The sequence below is a fragment of the Schistocerca cancellata genome, chromosome 4 (genome assembly GCF_023864275.1).
Source record: "Schistocerca cancellata isolate TAMUIC-IGC-003103 chromosome 4, iqSchCanc2.1, whole genome shotgun sequence".
Taxonomy (NCBI): Eukaryota; Metazoa; Arthropoda; class Insecta; order Orthoptera; family Acrididae; genus Schistocerca; species Schistocerca cancellata.
The window spans coordinates 18,049,153-18,065,109 of record NC_064629.1 but is presented as its reverse complement, the minus strand read 5'-3'; the positions used below and the strand labels follow the sequence as shown (position 1 = coordinate 18,065,109).

Here is a 15,957-nt window from a genome sequence, read left to right as displayed (position 1 = left end):
GTGCGTTTGACATGCGGTCGTCGCACGGTGGCGCTGCCAGCAGTCCACAAGCCCAGTGGTGTGTTGGTGCATATCAGAGTACGGTGCAACGAGTAACTGTGCAGACGTTTTCAGACGTCCTAATGGTGACTGTGTGTTGAAAATTGCTCGAAGAACCCATATTGATGACATTATGAGGGTAGAATACTAGGGCGACTGGAGGCTGGTCAAACACAACGTGTCGTAGCACGGGCCCTCCGTGTGCCACAAAGTGTGATCTCACGATTATGGCAACGATTCCAGCAGACAGGAAACGTGTCCAGGCGCTACAGTGCTGGACGTCCACAGTGTACAACACCACAACAAGACGGATATCTCACCATCAGTGCCCGCGGACGGCCACGGAGTCCTGCAGGTAGCCTTGCTTGGGGACTTACCGCAGCCATTGGAACAGTTGTCTCCAGACACACAGTCTACAGACGACTGAATAGACATGGTTTATTCGCCCGGAGACCTGCAACATACATTCCACTGACCCCTGGTCACAGGAGAGCCCGTAAAGCCTGGTGTCAAGAACACATGGTCATTTGAACAGTGGTCCCAGGTTATGTTCACGGACGAGTCCAGGTATAGTCTGAACAATGATTCTCGCCGGGTTTTCATCTGACGTGAACCAGGAACCAGATAACAACCCCTTAATGTCGTTGAAGGGGATCTGTATGGAGGTCGTGGTTTGATGGTGTGGGGTGGGATTATGATTGGTGCACATACATCCCTGCATGTCTTTGACAGAGGAACTGTAACATGTCAGGTGTATCAGGATGTCATTTTGCGCCAGTATGTCCGCCTTTTCAAGGGTGCAGTGGGTCCCACCTTCCTCCTGATGGATGATAACGCATTGCCCCACCGAGCTGCCATCGTGGAGGAGTATCTTGAAACGAAAGATATCCGGCGAATGGAGTGGCCTGCCTGTTCTCCAGACCTAAACCCCATCTAGCGCGTCTGGGATGCTCTAGGTCGACATATTGCTGCACGTCTTCAAACCCCTAGGACACTTCAGGAGCTCCGAGAGGCACTGGTGCAAGAATGGGAGGCTATACCGCAGCAGCTGCTCGACCACCTGATCCAGAGTATGCCAAACCGTTGTGCGGCCTGTGTATGTGTGCATGGTGATCATATCCCATACTGATGTCGGGTACGTGCGTGGCGTTTTGTAGCACATGTGTTTCGGGAAGGGTTTTTCAACTTATCACCAATACCGTGAGTCGTGTGTGTTCCCTATGTGCCTATGTTATTAGTGCCAGTTTTGTGAAGTGCCACGTTGTGTGGCTCCACATTCTGCAATTATCCTTAATTTATGAGCATGAGTGTATGTAAATTTGTACCTTGTACGCTGTAAATTGAAATTAAAATATTACGAAAATTAATTTTGTAAATTATGATTCAGTTCATGTATGCATGTTCAATTGTATGCGTATAGTGTCTTGTTGTATCTTATATTGCTCAGTTATGTTAAAGAAATCAACTTAAACTTGATTTTGTTATTAATTATTTTACATGCGGCATCTCTCCCAAGAAAAGTCGGCGTCTATACCGTATTCTCGGGAGAGACGCCGTCCATGCAGTAGTTCTTTTGTTCCTCCTTTTCTCCCTTCTATTTACACTTACCGACGTTTTGTCATATGTGACGTAATACAAACATTTTGAACTTAAGCTCTATCAATTTGCAAAATATTTAAAGTAATTCTACCGTGATTTAACAAATGATTTAAAATGTGCAGCATCTGTACCAGATTTGGCAACGTGCATATGTCTCATGTGTTAGACTTATCCGGCAGCAGCCAAGTGTGGTCGCACAAGTTCATGATTATTGGAGAAGGAGGGCAGAAGGTTATGTAAGATGAGCAGTAACTACATTGAACATATCCTGTAGCGTCAATAGACATATGATTATTAAAGGATGGAATGGCCCATATCTCAATAAGTATATGTATCGAAACGTATCTGAGACGTAGCAAGCGGAAGGTTGTTCCCAGTGTCAAAACAAGGAATATATTCGAATTTGATTGGTTTCACGGAAAGTCGGGGGTGCCACAGGGTTATGTTCTGGAGCTATTGCTTTTCTTGATACATACCGGGTGATCAAAAAGTCAGTATAAATTTGAAAACTTAATAAACCACGGAATAATGTAGATAGAGAGGTAAAAATTGACACGTATGCTTGGAATGACATGGGGTTTTATTAGAACAAAAAAAAAAAAAAATTGCTAGACCCGTGAAAGATCTCTTGCGCGCGTCTTTTGGTGATGATCGTGAGCTCAGCCGCCATTTTCGTCATGCTTGGCCTCCCAGGTCCCCAGACTTCAGTCCGTGCGATTATTGGCTTTGGGGTTACCCGAAGTCGCAAGTGTATCGTGATCGACCGACATCTCTAGGGATGCTGAAAGACAACATCCGACGCCAATGCCTCACCATAACTCCGGACATGCTTTACAGTGCTGTTCACAACATTATTCCTCGACTACAGTTATTGTTGAGGAATGATGGTGGACATATTGAGCATTTCCTGTAAAGAACATCATCTTTGCTTTGTGTTACGTTGTTATGCTAATTATTGCTATTCTGATTAGACGAAGCGGCATCTGTCATAAATTTTTTGAACTTTTGTATTTTTTTGGTTCTAATAAAATCCTATGTCATTCCAAGCATGTGTGTCAATTTGCCCCTCTCTATCTACATTATTCCGTGATTCATTCAGTTTTCAAATTTATACTGACTTTTTGATCACCAGGTACATCGACGGAAAAAAATCATAACACGAGGAAGGAATTGTGCGACATAAACGAAAGTTGATAGGCGTGTTTCTACACCCTAAAGATTATATCTATTAAAATTTCGCACCAGTCGCATAAGAGTGGTGCTAGTAGCGGCACTACGAGGGTGCAAATCAGGCTCGGTTTAAATACACGCTATAACTGTCGTGAGTGTTAGTTACCGATGTGGTGAGCTAATGTTAGTCAAGAATGTCTTTAAGGCGACAAAGACGCTATTATTAACACGTCACTGAGTTTGAACGGTGTCGTGTAATAGGGCTACGAGAAGTTGGATGTTCCTTCTGCGATACTACAGAAAGACTTGGCAGAAATATAACCACTGTACATGACTGCTGGGAGCGGTAGTCGAGGAATGTACGGTCGCAAGAAGACCGGGCTCCCGACGGCCACGTGGCACTAGCGAGAGGGAAGACCGTCCTACTGCATCTGCAATAGCAATTTGTGCACCAGTTGGGACCACAGTGACGCAGCCAACTGTTACATATCGGTTACTTTAAGAACGTCTCCTAGTCAGTGTAACGTGCATTCCATTGACCCCGAAACACCGCCATTTGCGACTCCAGTGGTGTCAAGCGAGAGCTCATTGGAGAGCGGATGTGTTTTATGATGAAAGCTGTTTCTGCTCCGCTGCGAGTGTCGGTTAGAAGGTGGCCAGTTGAGGCGTGCAAACAACCTCTCTGTGGGGTAGACACACTGGACCTTTTGGTCTGGAGAGGGGAGCACTCTTGTGGTTATCCCACGGATCTAGACTGCAGAGCTGTACGCCAGTCTGGAGATTCGACCTGTTGTGCTACCATTCACGAACTAAGGACGTGGCCAGGATTTTGTCAAAGGTGGGGTCGATTTGATAAGAGAACCTTAAAATGACTCGTTTTTCATTTTATTCTGGACACACACGTATTTATTTTTTAATTTTATGTGCATAATTTGCTTTCAGGGGGCCTTCGTATAAATAGTTTTCATTATATAAAATTAAACAAGGAAACCTTTTCTTTAAAAAGTGCAACATATTTTCTCCACTATACGAAAAGAAATACCCAAATTCACAATCAAATATTTTTTTATTTGGCAATGTAACTTCACTCTGTTTCCAAACGAATTAATATCGAATATAACATATTGCTTCTTTGTTAACAAAACAACTCAATCTTGCCGACCGCGGTGGCCACGCGGTTCTAGGCGCTGCAGTCCGAAACCGCGCGACTGCTACGGTCGCAGGTTCGAATCCTGCCTCGGGCATGGATGTGTGTGATGTCCTTAGGTTAGTTAGGTTTAAGTAGTTCTAAGTTCTAGGGGACTGATGACCTCAGATGTTAAGTCCCATAGTGCTCAGAGCCATTCGAACCGAGCCAACTCAATCTTCTGATATGAGGTTCACTGTCGCAGAGCAGAAGAATCTTAACGCTGGCTTGAATAACTTATAAGGTTAAACGAGTTCAAATCTCTTTTGGCAGTGGCTACCTTTCTCCTACTACAGTATTGTATTTAAATTTGCTGCTTATCTGACACCAAGTCAGAATTCCTTCGATACTTCAAAGCAGCTCAAGTTCCTCAATTTTAGTAAAGTATCTTTCATTTCGTTAAAATTCTTCATCTTCCGTAAGTGATCAAGACTTTTTTTTTCAAATTAGCCCACTTCAAACTATAGCAAGCAAATTTATTTATAAACCAAAACGGATTACACAAATACTATGTGCTCCGAAACACATGTGCGTCCAACGACATTGTGCTCTTTAGCCAGAGGTGCCACAGATCTTAACACTGATTCACGTCTTGATTTCAACTTTGCTTCTAATGTATGTGACCTCATAAATGGGTTTCTGTTTCTCCATGACAATATGGTTATACGGTGCAAATAAACTCCACTATGATATTCAACATACATTGACGTTTATATGAAGTTTATTTACAAATACGTAAGAATTGTGACGGTTGGACCCACTATAGTAAAATTTGAGCCATCTTTATGTAGACATATATAGAAGAAAATGACGATCGCTAGCCGTCTTCCAATTTAAAGATGGCTTTTATTTCCGGGAGTCTCCAAATAGATGTCTAGATTGCCTTCCATGCAGATCTTTTCATTTAAGCAGAGACACTGCCTCTTCAGTGGAATTGCAATCTGCCAGGAAATAAAGATATTCGGAAAGGATTGCCTGTGGCCTGCAGGAAGGGGCATTTGCCTATATCTGAAACGGGAAACCATAGATGGATTCAAATCACTTCACCTGCCGAATACAGGGATTGATAGCTTACCGCCTCAAAGCGCAGGGGTACCCCAGTCGATAGCGAATATGGAAAAAACTGGTTGTTGTACAGTATTTTAAAATAAAATAAAATACATCACAACAAACGACGGACTTTTGATATTGCATGTTTTTCCTTTCATTGTGCATGTGTGATCATTTGATAGTGCTTGAAATGCATGCATAGTTTAAGATTTAATTGTGCCTGGAATTCCAAGCTTCAGTTATTACAGTATTAAAAAAGTGTAAATATATTTTGGACGAAAGAGAGGTGGCACTGGGGGAGGGATGCAGGGCGCAGCCGGCTCCGACGAATTCAAGTAGGCCGCTGAAAAAATCTTTCACAAACGAACTATAGAATGTGCGGTCACCCCTTTCTCTTCCCATTCTCCACAAACTTCTCGCCAACGTTCTGTATTGGAATTGGTTTCTGCCCGGGTGACTAGATTATGCGATATTTTGCCATTTGGGCTACTAATGATAGAATTTTGAGCAAATGTTTTAAAGAAATTTAATCATTGCAGTTTGGGCGATATTTATGTTGATCAGCGTGATTTTTGGTGACACAGGCAAATCCAAGTGTATTTTTATACACCTATTTTAACTGAATATTATTTTTAATGATATTTGACGCTCCACTGCCTTGTGAAATACCGAAATATTGCAGCCCCAGTGTTCTACCGGTCTCCAAATAGCCACTCCAGTACTAACATTAAACTGCTATAAATAGGTAATTAAGCTATTGTAGTAGTGAGTACACATTTTTAACTAATCATTTCGCTAATGGAAGAGTCAAAATTGGTTTCCTTCTTCTTTCTTGTTACAAACTGATTCATAATTGGAAACTATCACAGCAGCACACAGCGCAAAGACAACAAACAGCAGCACTGTTACATTCAACTACAAGTAGGAACTGAACTGATTAACAAAACAACAAATGAGGTCAATTAAGGACAATAATGTTCAGCAGCTGGTCTTGGCTAAGGTACAGATGGGTGGTAGCTGATAGTGTTATAGATATCTCGATAGTTGAAATCTGTCTATGGCCTTTTTGACAAATGATAGTGATTATCCCTTTTTTGTCGTCTGACTGAAACTCAAAATATTTTTCAGTTGCTTTGCACGGCAACTAAGTGGCGTGTAATTTCGTTTAGATGATAGGGGGGTGCGGAACCCCTGCATCCCTCCACCCTCTTTGGTACGTCGTTGCGTGAAAAGCATTCATGTTTTCCAGCAGGTTAACGATCGTCCACATACCGCTGTTGTAACCCAACATGCTCTACACAGTGTCGACATGTTGCCTTGACCTGCTCGATAACCAATCGAGTACATAAGGGGCATCATCGGACGTCAACTCCAGCGTCACCCACAAACAGCATTAACCGTTCCTCAGTTGTCCGACCAAGTGCAACAAGCATGGAACTCCATTCCACAAACTGACATCCGGCACCTGTAAAACACAATGCATGCACGGTGACATGCTTGCATTCAACAATCTGGTGACTACATCGGTTATTAATGTACCAGCGTTTCACATTTAGAATGGTTTAACCCGCGCTTCTCTCCAATGGGGAGAAGAGGAATTTGTGGAACAACTTGACTAGAAGAAGAAATCGATTAGGAGGACATGTTCTAAGGCATCAAGGGATCACCAGTTTAATACTGGAGGGAAGCGTGGAGGGAAAAAATCGTAGAGGAAGAGCAAGAGATGAATACACTAAGTAGATTCAGAAGGATGTGGGGTGCAGTAGTTCCTTGGAGATGAAGAAGCTTGCACAGGCAAGAGTAGCATGGAGAGCTTCATTAAACCAGTCCCTGTAATGAAGACAACAACAACAACAACAACAACAACATCCCGCGCTTACATTAACCTGTGATCTTTTAATGTTAATCACTTAAATTTGTTACCTAGGCTAACGTATTCCCGAAACTTCATTACTCTACATTTATTATTTTTTGGCGTTGCGATTTTTTCCGTTGATGTTTTAATGATGTGCCACTAAATGTGATAATGACTCAAAAATTGTTATAGTGAAAGACATGGAACGCCATAGAGGTGATGTAGCTAACAGCATAGTCAGCAATGTAAGTACGTGGGTTTCAGAGAACAGATTGCTGCAACAAAACACAATGCATACACTTTCTGAAACGAAACCCTTGTGAAAGCGAAATTTTATTGTCTCAAGATAGTTAAACGGTCACTGAAGTCAACCATATTACATTAGGGCTGAGGGTGGAGGGAAGACTGTCTTGGCCGGCCGGGGTGGCCGACCGGTTCTAGGCGCTACAGCCTGAAACCACGCGACCGCTACGGTCGCAGGTTCGAATCCTGCCTCGGGCATGGATGTGTGCGATGTCCTTAGGTTAGTTAAGTTTAATTAGTTCTAAGTTCTAGGCGACTGATGACCTCAGAAGTTAAGTCGCATAGTGCTCAGAGCCATTTTGAAGACTGTCTTGGGCGTATCATTTCAACATCATGTGCAGAAAGTGAATGTTCTTATCTTCACTGTAAGAATGATCACCACTGTTTCTGATACTGACAATCAGCTTACTGTCACGCCATTGCCTAGTATGGGGTACCTCTGTGCACAGCTAGAATACTTTTAGCCCAGAAATGAGCTGTCAGACTGACCTACGCATCGAGCTTCGCGTAGTCAATTGTTTATGCGTCTCGGAATACCAACCCAGCTGCCGCTGAAAATACACACATCATAAAAAGCTTTGCATCACCTCGGTTCCGAGAGTTCCGGAACCTATACAGAAAATTGGAATAGAGATCAACACAAACATCATTTCCGCCCTTTTTATTGCTCATGAAAACCACACAATGCATGTTGTACCACAATACAGCGAGACCTTCAGAAGTGGTGGTTCAGACTGCTGTACACACCGGTACCTCTAATACTCAGTAACACGTCCTCTTGCATTGATGCATGCCTGTATTCGTCGTGGCATACTATCCACTAGTTCATCAAGGCACTGTTGATCCAGATTGTTCCACTCCTCAACGGCGATTCGGCGTAGATCCCTCAGAGTGTTTGGTGGGTCACGTCATCCATAAACAGCCCTTTTCAATCTATTCCAGGAATTTTCGGTAGGGTTCATGTCTGGAGAACATGCTGACCACTCTAGTCGTGGTATTTCGTTATCATGAAGGAAGTCAATCACAAGATGTGCACGATGGGGGCACGAATTGTCGTATATGAAGACGAATGCCTCGGCAGTATGCTGCCGATATGGCTGCACTATCGGTCTGAGGATGGAATTCCCGTATCTCACAGCCGTTACAGCGTTTTCCATTACTACCAGCGGCGTACGTCGGCCCCACATAATACCACAACAAAACAGCAGGGAATCTCCACTTAGCTGCACTCGCTGGACAGCGTGTCTAAGGCGTTCAGCGTGACCGGGTTGCCTCCAAACACGTCTCCGACAATTGTATGGTTGAAGGCATATGTGACACTCATCGGTGAAGAGAACGTGATGCCAATCCTGGGCGGTTCATTCGGCATGTTTTTGGGCCAATCTGTAACGCGCTGCATGGTGTCGTGGTTGCAAAGATGGACCTCGCCATGGACTTCGGGAGTGAAGTTGCGCATCATGCAGCCTATTGCGCACAGTTTGAGTTGTAACACGACTCATGTGGCTGCACGAAAAGCATTATTCCACATGATGACGTTGCTGTCAGGGTTCCTCTGTGGCATGATCCGTAGGTAGCGGTCATTCACAGCAGTAGTAGCCCTTGGGTGGCCTGAGCGAGGCATATCATCGACAGTCCCTGTCTCTCTGTACCTTCTCCATGTCGGCACAACATCGCTTTGGTTCACTCTGAGACGCCTGGACACTTCCCTTGTTGAGAGCCCTTCCTGGCACAAAGTAACAATGCAGACGCAATAGAACCGCGGTATTGACCGTCTAGGCATAGTTGAGCTACAGACAACACGAGCCGTGTACCTCCTTCCTGGTGGAATGACTGAAACTGATCGGCTGTCGGACCCCCTCCGTCTAATAGGTGCTGCTCATGCATGGTTGTTTACATCTTTGGGCGGGCTTAGTGACATCTCTGAACAGTCAAAGTGACTGTGTCTGTAATACAATACCCACAGTCAACGTATATCTTCAGGAGTTTATGGGAATGGGGGAGATGCACAACTTTTTTTTATATGTGTACATTCAGTCACGAAATTTGCTGTTGACAATAGTGGCTGACTCATAAGAAACTGCAAGTGTTCCAGTCAACACTAGATGGAAAAATGATGTACACTTTGATAACACTTCCTTAAGAAGTGTATAGAGTGGTGGGTACTTTTCAACAGGTTTTTCAAATGGTTCAAATGGCTCTGAGCACTATGGGACTTAACATCTGTGGTCATCAGTGCCCTAGAACTTAGAACTACTTAAACCTAACTAACCTAAGGACATCACACACATCCATGCCCGAGGTAGGATTTGAACCTGCGAGCGTAGCAGTCCCGCGGTTCCGGACTGAGCGCCTAGAACCGCTAGACCACCGCGGCCGGCTCAACAGGTTTTATTTCCATCAAAAGGAAATTGACTGATAAACCACAACGCACTCTAATCCAAGTTGAAAGGCTTCCTTGTGATACATTCCTTCTATCTGCACAGTACTTCCTTGCAGTAGTCGAGAACTTTCCTCTGTAATGTGTTTTTTATTTGTAAACACTCTCAAAATTCTTATCTTCTTATACTAATTTTTTAATTTTTTGTTTATATATTTTCTAATCATCATTTTGTAATCTATGTAGTAACTCGAACCGTGACCAAGTAGCTTTGGCTCACGTGATCCCACAGACCCTAAGAAATAAATAACATAAAAATATGTTTTAAGTATTTTTCTACTTTTGACAATACCACGTGTTTTATGAGTATAGGGCACGTTTTATAAAACCCTGTATTCTGGTAACTGCAGCTATTCCTCAACGGACCCGTTTCTACTTTGTGATAATGGTGCAAAGAGTAGAAATGATTGGAGTTCAGAGACCCACTGACATCGAAATCATTACCCGGGGAAGGAATTGCCCTTCAGCGAGTTTGAAGAGCTCATCCACGCATTTGCCTGAACTAATTTAACAAAACCACAGAAAACTAAATTAGTCTGAGTGGACGGGAATTTGAACTCTGATACTCCGTGATATGAATCCAGTCCCTTAACCACTACGCTCTCTAACTAAATGAAATGATAATTTTGCAGTAATGTTAGGTATTCTGTAGCTCTGTCTCCACCAACATTACTCGTAACTGTCAGTTACAGGCGACTTCTGGAATTGCTCCTTCTTGTGCAGTCCAAGCTTGTGTACTGTCTCCAGTGGTTTTCGTCGTTCCTTCTGTTTTGCTCGGAACGGTAGTTTTAGTTCATACTACTACACTTCTCGACAGTGACATTACGACTCTACGTAACAAAATCCTTCCAACTTTGCTGGTCATTACCTCCACTGCCTGTGTCTAAATCATAATTTACCACTTGTTCTCACAATGTATTGACGCTAAGAGTAATATAACAGTCAGTTTCGTGATTTTGGGAACTTTTAAAGTATTCTAAAATCCTTTTCAAACTATAAACAGAAAGAATACTTTTTCTGATCTCCGTGTTCTGTCCGAAAAGCGGTGAAATCTTATAGCTTACTTAGAATTATTTTGCTTGCATTGCTTCGAGTCTCATTTATTTAGAATACACATCCAAATATTCTACAGTTACATCTCAAATAATTCACCTCCACCGTCGTATTTAATTCCAGATTTGTTTTGTACTGTAACGCTTCCAGTGGGTCAGAATTTAGTTTCAAGCAGGTAGAACCCTAGTGAAGTGAATTCCTCTCCAGAGCAAAACTGACTTAGCTGACAGGTAGACACGTCATACTCTGCACATCCGCTTTTCAGAATTTAGCAAACTAGGAATTATCAGGTGCGCTGCACATCGCCCAAATGAAATACGAGGTGCATTCAAGTTCTAAGGCCTCCGATTTTTTTTCTCCGGACTGGAAAGGGATAGAAACATGCGCATCGTTTTAAAATAAGGCCGCGTTCATTGTCAATACGTCCCAGAGATGGCAGCACCGTACGGCAGATGGAATTTTACCGCCAGCGGCGAGAATGAGAACTGTTTTAAATACTTAAAATGGCGACGTTTTCCTTACTTGAACAGCGTGCAATCATTCGTTTTCTGAATTTGCGTGGTGTGAAACCAATTGAAATTCATCGACAGTTGAAGGAGACATGTGGTGATGGAGTTATGGATGTGTCGAAAGTGCGTTCATGGGTGCGAAAGTTTAATGAAGGCAGAACATCGTGTGACAACAAACCGAAACAGCCTCGGGCTCGCACAAGACGGTCTGACGACATGATCGAGAAAGTGGAGAGAATTGTTTTGGGCGATCGCCGAATGACTGTTGAACATATCGCCTCCAGAATTGGCATTTCTGTGGGTTCTGTGCACACAATCCTGCATGACGACCTGAAAATTTGAAAAGTGTCATCCAGGTGGGTGCCACGAATGCTGACGAACGACCACATGACTGCCCGTGTGGCATGTTGCCAAGCAATGTTGACACGCAACGACAGCATGAATGGGACTTTCTTTTCGTCGGTTGTGACAATGGATGAGACGTGAATGCCATTTTTCAATCCAGAAACAAAGCGCCAGTCAGCTCAATGGAAGCACACAGATTCACCGCCACCAAAAAAATTTCGGGTAACCGCCAGTGCTGAAAAAATGATGGTGTCCATGTTCTGGGACAGCGAGGGCGTAATACTTACCCATTGCGTTCCAAAGGGCACTACGGTAACAGGTGCATCCTACGAAAATGTTTTGAAGAACAAATTCCTTCCTGCACTGCAACAAAAACGTCCGGGAAGGGCTGCACGTGTGCTGTTTCACCAAGACAACGCACCCGCACATCGAGCTAACGTTACGCAACAGTTTCTCCGTGATAACAACTTTGAAGTGATTCCTCATGCTCCCTACTCACCTGACCTGGCTCTTAGTGACTTTTGGCTTTTTCCAACAATGAAAGACACTCTCCGTGGCCGCACATTCACCAGCCGCGCTGCTATTGCCTCAGCGATTTTCCAGTGGTCAAAACAGACTCCTAAATAAGCCTTCGCCGCTGCCATGGAATCATGGTGTCAGCGTTGTGAAAAATGTGTACGTCTGCAGGGCGATTACGTCGAGAAGTAACGCCAGTTTCATCGATTTCGGGTGAGTAGTTAATTAGAAAAAAAATCGGAGGCCTTAGAACTTGAATGCACCTCGTAAACTGCTACGTCATGTAAGTCTCAACTACTTGAGGAGTGCGATGAACCGAGGCTGTTGAGCAGGTACGGAAATACTGTTCACTGTTCCGACCGGGTCTATGATCCGTTTTAATGACGCAACGGTAATGCACGGGAGAAGCAAAGTCACGAGTCTGGCGATTTTCCTTCAAATTCAGTTGGAATCAGTCAGCTCATACTGGTTACTTCAGCTGAGTTTACGGTGCTGGAATCTGAAGAATTATTTGCCAAAAAAATTGCAGCTTAAACCTGAAAGGTAACGTCACTGTCCTGCTAGATTAGATACTCATGTGCTCACTGTATGCGATAGCCTAGCGGTATTTATCACCGATTTCTTTTAATTAAACACAACATCAGATTCTCGTGCTTCACCTAGGGTTATTGATTATCCACTTCCTATATTTTAATGATCACTGGTTGTGGAAACAGAAACTTTGAACGTGAGTGTAACAGAGTGCGACAGTGTAAGGTCTCCTGTACAACCAACAGCCAAACAATTTAGCGGCCGCAAACCTTTCTAGCAGCCTTGGTACTGAAAAAAATTTTTATTCGCGTTTGGTACATGAGTTTCACAACTTGAAGGGATATGAAATGGAATGATCACATAGGCGCAACTGTGAGTAATGCAGGTGGTAGTTTATTTGTAGGACCCTGGGAAAATGTAGTCAGTGTACAAAGCAGACTCACTGCATAATAGTAGCAGTAGTCATTTTCAGTACTGTCGAGTAAAACGCCTTTTCTTACTATTTCAGCATTTGATGTGCTGTGAGTTTCTTTTCATAACAGCTTTCATCCATGACGGAACTTACAGACTTGTACACAGGATCAAAATATTCAGGTTTAAAAAATTATTTGTGAATCTGTTACCTCTGATGTAATACAAAGATTAGGTCAGTGGGCTGTTATTCTAGGACTGCGTGGTTTAAAACTGTGTTCTGTTTCCGGTGTGCTCGTGTTTCCTTTCCATTTTTGGTATCTGGGATTTATCTGCGAATACAATATTTTACGGTCTTGATGCTTCCAAGAAACTGTCGGTATAGTTTAGTTATATAACTCTCAAGAAAGGAAGGCTAGCAAAAATATGTACACTGAAACGATGCAAGTACAATCGCTTCCACGAGCTGAATATTGGAAGTGTTTTTGCTGCCTGTGAACGACACAGTAGGGGGCTCATTTGGCGATGCTAATCATTATCTGGAACAATCAATACGGCAGGCTTGCGCACTGACTGCTGTTAATAAAGACTGGCGCACAGACTTGTTGCCAGCCGTCCACCTATCACTTCCGTAAATAAACGTTTTAACTTCCGTATTTCAATGATGTTCGCTTTTCACGGCCACAGCTTTCTCTCAGTGATTCCGTTTTATGGTTTTTCCTTTATCTGAGTAGGGAGACTCGTCAAGTGGCGACGAGCTTAAAATGTCCGCTCTAATACGAACAATTATTCGTATAGATACTCTTCTGACAGCATAAAATCTAACACTGTGAGCAGCGGTCTTATGTTGATAGTCTTAGTGGAAGATGCGTAAGTGTTTGGAACCTGACCGCTGCACAAGTTTCCTCAAAAAGATTTGACCTTTAGACGGTCAAGGATTTGATAACAGCGTGTTTATAAAGCCTGCAGCGGTTTACTGTGGCTCACTGTACAACGGTATCTATTCGGAGCACCAGGAATCTATGTGAGTAAAACGGCTTAAGGCTATGTTGTTGCAGTTGTTAGCGGCTAATTTTCGAAAGAACAGGAATTTTTACTATCGAGGATGGGAATGTTAATAAGCAGTGCTCTTGATTAATGTCGCCAAATACCAATACAAACACGACCGTTGATTGTAGTACAAAATTCTGATAGTGCTTACCTCAGGGTATTCTTAAGCATTTATGGAAAGTCATTGTAAATGGAAAAGTGCAAGAAGCTGGTTAATAGTGGAACACAGATTTTTCAGTATCATACGAGACTTCTCGCATTTTAGGCCTGTATTACACTGTAAAATAACTTTGTCAAAGGTCTTTTATAAAAGAATTTTTATGAAATATTTGACCGTGCACCGAAGTGCTTTTATCACATTTTATGTAAAAGCTGGAATGTCGTCGTAGCTTTCATAAAAGGTTGGTCAGACATATATGGCAATGTAGTTGGGTCTTACGCAAGTCCTTTCCGACTTCGTATCGTCGAACATGCCCTAGTTGTCACCGAAACACGTAAGGTACGTCTACATCTATATAGATACTCAGCAAGCCACCGTACGGTGCTTGGCGGAGGGTACCCTGTACCACTACCGGTCATTTCCTTTTCTGTTTCACTCACAAATAGAACGACTATCTATGTACCTCCGTATGAGCCTTTATTTCTCGAATCTTTTCTTCGTGGTCTTTACGCACAATGTATGTTGGCGGCAGTAGAATCGTTCGGTAGTCAGATTTAAACGCCGGTTCTCTAAATTTTCTCAATAGTGTTTCCCGAAAAGAACATCGCCTTCCCACCAGGAATTCCCATTTGGGTTCCTAAAGCATCTCCGTAACACTTCCGTGATTTTCGAACCTACCGGTAACACATCTAGCAATCCGCCTCTGAACTGCGTCGATGTCTTCCTTCAATCCGACACGATACGAAATCAAAACACTCGAGCAGTACCCAAGAACAGGTCGCACCAGCGTCCTATATGCGGCCTCTTTTACAAGTGAACCACTCTTTCCTAAAATTCTCCCAATAAACCGAAATCGACCATTCGGGGTCCTTATCACAGTTCTTACATACTCGTTCCATTTCATATCGCTTTGCAGCGTTACTTACAGATATTTAAAGAACTTGACTGTGATAAAATGGTTCAAATGGCTCTGAGCACTATGGGACTTAACTGCTGAGGTCATCAGTCCCCTAGAGCTTAGAACTACTTAAACCTAACTAACCTAAGGACATCACACACATCCATGCCCGAGGCAGGATTCGAACCTGCGACCGTAGCGGTCGCGCGGTTCCAGACTGTAGCGCCTAGAACCGCTCGGCCACTCTGGCCGGCTGATGTGTCAAGCAGGACACAAATAATACTGTAACCGAACGTAACACGTTTGTTCTTCCTCCTCATCCACATTAACTTACATTTTTCCACGTTTAGAGCTAGCTGTCTTTCATCACACCAACTAGAAATTTCGTCTAAGTCGTCTTGTGTCTTCCTACAGTCACTCAGCTTCGACACTCTACCGTAAAGCACAACGTCATCAGCAAACAACGGCAGACTGCTGCCCACCCTGTCATTTGTGTTTATAGAGAACAACAGGTATGTGACATCAGGGCCGGTACTAGGTACAGTCATCTGTTGTAATTACTCAGATTTTAGAGAGTTACCTGCCTCCAGTAAACAAATGAACCGACATTTTCTCATCCTGACTTCGTTCACGATGTTGCGAACTCGTACCTCACATCCTCACGATTTTTTGGCTCACACAGTGCCAGCGACGACGTGGTTGGTGGGCAATGGAACTTTCTTATACAGTGAACAGTAAATCATAAATCACTTTTCTGAAACTCCCTAAATAGGTGGTGTTCACAAACTTAGTATTGCACTGTTGCAGACCATCTTCAGGTAAGGACGCTTAGTATTTGCTTTACT

The 15,957-nt window shown here is 43.3% G+C and overlaps 2 protein-coding genes across 2 annotated transcripts in view; one reads left to right on the top strand and one right to left on the bottom strand.

Moving 5' to 3' along the window:
* LOC126184790 (band 7 protein AGAP004871-like) overlaps positions 1–15,957 on the bottom strand; it is a 489,046-nt gene that overhangs the window by 402,961 nt on the left and 70,128 nt on the right. The window lies entirely within an intron of this gene.
* The window catches only part of LOC126184789 (argininosuccinate synthase), a 207,364-nt gene continuing 205,397 nt past the window's right edge, over positions 13,991–15,957 (top strand). The window contains exon 1 of the mRNA XM_049927362.1: positions 13,991–14,028. The gene's annotated coding sequence lies outside the window, so the exon portion shown is untranslated. The remainder of the gene's footprint in view (positions 14,029–15,957) is intronic.